The sequence below is a fragment of the Taudactylus pleione genome, unplaced genomic scaffold, assembly GCF_031769625.1.
Source record: "Taudactylus pleione unplaced genomic scaffold, aTauple2 ptg001874l, whole genome shotgun sequence".
In the NCBI taxonomy this organism is placed as follows: Eukaryota; Metazoa; Chordata; class Amphibia; order Anura; family Myobatrachidae; genus Taudactylus; species Taudactylus pleione.
In genome coordinates this window covers 13,888-18,516 of record NW_028286271.1, presented here as the reverse complement: position 1 = coordinate 18,516, position 4,629 = coordinate 13,888, and positions in this window count along the sequence as shown.

Sequence of the window (4,629 nt, the reverse complement as noted above, 5' to 3'; positions counted from 1 at the left end):
GGTGGTATGTTTTGGATCATGAGCAGTTCCTTTCCTTCTCTTCTCTTCCCATCACTCTGGTACAAGTTGATCTTTGTCTCATCTGTCCATAGGATGTTGTTCCAGAACTGTAATGGCTTTTTTAGATGTTGTTTGGCAAACTCTAATCTGGTCTTCCTGTTTTTGTGGCTCAACAATGGTTTACATCTTGTGGTGAACCGTCTATATTCACTCTTGTCAAGTCTTCTGTTGATTGTTGACTTTTACACATATACACCTACCTCCTGGAGAGTGTTCTTGATTTGGCCAACTGTTGTGAAGGGGTTTTTCTTCACCAGGGATATAATTCTTCTGTCATCCACCACAGTTATTTTCCGTGGTCTGCCGGGTCTTTTGGTGTTGCTGAGCTCTCCAGTGCGTTCTTTCTTTTTAAGAATGTTCCAAACAGTTGATTTGGCCACACCTAATGTTTTTGCTATCTCTCTGATGGGTTTGTTTTGATTTTTCAGCCTAATGATGGCTTGCTTCACTGATAGTGACAGCTCTTTGGATCTCATATTGAGAGTTGACAGCAACTGATTCCAAATGCAAATGTCACACACAGAATCAACTCCAGACCTTTTACCTGCTTAATTGATAATGAAATATTGAGGGAATAGCCCACACCTGTCCATGAAATAGCTTTTGAGTTGATAGTCCCATTACTTTTGGCCCCTTAAAAAGTGGGAGGCACATATTGAAACTGTTGTAATTCCTACACCGTTTGCCCGATTTGGATGTAATTACCCTCAAATTAAATCTGAAAGTCTGCAGTTAAAGCACATCTTGTTTGTTTCATTTCAAAACCATTGTGGTAGTGAATAGAGGCCAAAATATGAAAATTCTTTCAATGTCCCAATATTTATGGTCCTGACTGTATATATATATATATATATATATATATATATATATATATAGTGCTATAGTTATATAAACCAGGCATACTGATGGAAACTGAGGGGCATACAGTACAGAATGTATCAAAGCTTGATGTGGGATAAAATAGTGAGATACAGTATATACAGTCTAACCAGCTTGTAAATTACATTTTTCAGGCTGTGTTTAATAAATGATAGTTTTGAGCTGATTAGTGATATCTATTTTCCAATTTCATCTCACATCATGCTTTGATACATATGCCCCTTAATACGTAAAGATGCGTCTATGACAAACAGGACATTACACACAGCAATTTTGCGTCTGAAACTAAGATGGCACGGGGACAGGACGGTCACTCACGGGAGACTAAAAGGGGCAGCAGGAGACTTGGAATTGATCAGCGGTATACAGTGTGTTTGATAGAAACTCGATACGCAAATAAGCATCTACAGGGACGGGCAAAGGACAGGGCATACTGTGGCAGTGGGACATTAAACACAGCAATTTTGTGACTGAAACTAAGATGGCAGCTGAGGAAACACAAGATGGCCACGGGGACAGGATGGTTACTCACGGGAGACTAAAAGGGGCAGCAGGAGACTAGGAATCGATCAGCGGTATACAGTGTGTTTGATAGAAACTCGATACGCAAATAAGCATCTTCGGGGACGGGCAAAGGACGGGCATACTGTGGCAGTGGGACATTAAACACAGCAATTTTGCTGTGTTTGCTCAGCAGCCATCTTAGTTTTAGTCGCAATATTGTTGTGTTTAATATCCCGCTGCCTTAGTATGTCCCATCCTTTGCTCATCCCCGTAGACGCATATTTGTGTATCGAGTTTCTATCAAACCTTCATGTACTACAAGTCAACTCGGTATTGCTGAGACTTTTTACCTTCAAATGCATCATTAACATTGATTATTGTATACACAAGTTCCAACACAAAACACAAAGTACAAGCAGTATTTGTGAAAACATGAACACTCACCTGGCTGTCTCAGGGCATCCGTATCCAGCACATTGACGCGACTTATAACCTCTGGTGGGCTCATCGCCTGTAACGGAATCTCGCAGGCTTGGTAGTCAGCTTAGTAGGGAGATCCAGTGCCTGCTTGGCGTGCAGCTCTTGCCTTCTTTGTCATCTTCAGATTGATTCTTTTAATGTCGGAGAATCACTTTTTGCAGTTCTCCAATGAGCCCTGAATGGACCCGTCCGCACTGACAGCACTGACAACCGTACTCCACATGGCATTTTGTGCGGTATAGATGTGCTAACAGCCTTACACCCGAAACGCAGCAGGTGTGACTTCATCCCTCCATCCCTCTCCCAACTCCACACTGACAAATCCACAAGGTTCCTGCAGTTTGGGGTGTTTATTTATGCTGTATCAGTGAGAACATGACATGTGACTGTTTCTACCAATCAGAACACATTTCCATGTCCATGCCTGCAGTCTCGCTTCCATTTTCTCACGTACCATATTTTGTATCGTCCGTGACTGTGACATACATGCTGTAAGCATGTTTATGTGTGTTTTGTCTCTTGTGAGTTTTGGAGCAAACACGCACAAAAAACAAGAATGCATACACCATCGGAAAACACCATTCAGCAAAATGATTCTTGCGAATTGTTTTGCAATTTTTAATTGCAAATGGTGGTCAGTCATGCACAGTGCTTTTTACTTTATTGAATTCGTAAAACTAAACTATGCAGTACTTGTTTTGTTGTTGGAATAAAAAAAAAAGTGAAGATGTCATATTTAAGGGTGTTTTTCGCATTTTCATTCCCACCATAATATACTTCATACATATGACGATAAAATATACAAAAATTAGCCAAAATTTGCACAATGGCTGACATAAACCATCGGAATTTTTCCACATTGTTTGATAAATATGCTCCACATAGTCTGTGTTCTATCAACCATGTTGGAGCGTTTGTGAGACATAGTTTGTTTATTGTAATTCAGATAATACGTCAGATGAAGGATATTCTCATGGTGTCTTAATGATGGTTAGGTCGAGGTCTTAAATCCACAAAATGTCTTCTTACTTCTGTTCCATGCTCTGAGCATATAATATTATTATTATTATTATTATTATTATTATTATTATTATTATTTATTTAAATGGCACCACAAGGGTTCCGCAGAGCCTTACAAATGACATAAGCAGAAACGGTATGAACAAATGAAGAAAACAGTGACTTATAGTACAGAAGATTGCAGAACATGGTGAAGGTTTATAAACATTGCCGTGGTCATAATACAGAAAAGAGCAGTAGGGCAGCAGAACCCAAGGGTTTAGTGGTTGTAGACATTGGGGAGAAGATGATGATAAAAGCAAGGGAAGGTAAAGTACATGAGGGAAGAGGGCCCTGCTTGTGAGAGCTTACAGTCTAAAGGGGGGGGGGGCAGACTGGGATGACAGAGGGGAGAGACAGCGAGCAAGAAGCATGGAGCAGTGGGTTAGAGTGGGGATTTTATAAAGAGTGGGTCTTGAGAGCTCATTTGAAGTTTTGTACTGAGGTGGAGAGTCTGATAGAGTGAGGGAGAGAGTTCCAGCGGTAAGGTATAAGATCTTGGTGCTACTTGTGCCTGCACAGTGCCTTTCTCATGGTCTCTGACATGGACTTGGTCACATGATATAAAATCATACAAGCTTTATGCTCTTCTATAATGGAACAGTTTTTGTTTCCCCTGTCGTCATTCCTTACTCATCTGAATAATATTTAATCAGGCGCTTTAAGTAGTTCATCATGTATTAGAAAATTTGCTCTAATCTTCCTTCCCATCAGCATTTGCACTGCAGAAAGTCCATTCTATAATGGTGCACTTCAGTATTGTTTTCTTCATTCATGTCTTTACATTTTACTGAACGTTTCACCAAACCTGTGGCCAGTAGGGACTTCACATCGTATAAAACAATTCCCAATCATCAGCGATTGTCTAAATTCAACACTGGAAAACTAAGGACCATTGTCAGTGATCACTTCCATAGGGAAACCATGTCTTGCAAAGACTGACATCATGGAATCGATATCATCTCTACCAGTAGTTGTATGTAGTATCATTATCTCAGGCTAATTAGAGTAATAATCAACCAGGACCATGTACTGTACCTTCTTCTTCTTCTGGTATGGTCTCTCTGGCTCTGCATGAGGACTCGGCGGCTCTATTTGTATCTTTGGTCTATACATAGGACATAATTCATATGTAGCTGATGCCTGTGCTATGTCTTGGTACATTATTGGCCAATACATCACTTCTCGTGCCTTCTACTTACATTTTTCTTTTTCTAAGTGGCCTTCCTGTATCTTGCACAGCATAGTTTTTCTTAGTCATTCAGGTATAACAAATCTAATATGGAAAGACGCACAGCGCTGAATGTGATATTGAGTGAACTGTAATAAGCTGTACTGAAGACTTGCATGTATTATATAGATACAATTTATTAAAAGTAACAATAAAAAATGTTTTAAAAGTATCAACTGCTCTGTAGTTATTTGATGTAAACACACCAAAACATCAATTATTTCACAATGAGGAAATAATAATTTACTATCAGGTCCATACAATGTGCATACAACGTGAACCCAAATAGCAAAGGGATCTTTGTCTTAATTAGTCCCCAGTACACTTGTATAGCTAGCATACTTAACCTCCTCCTGGATAGTGTTTAGAGTGTGAAGGTAGGAATAAATAGGTAAATCCTGAATAGATGGTCTGTG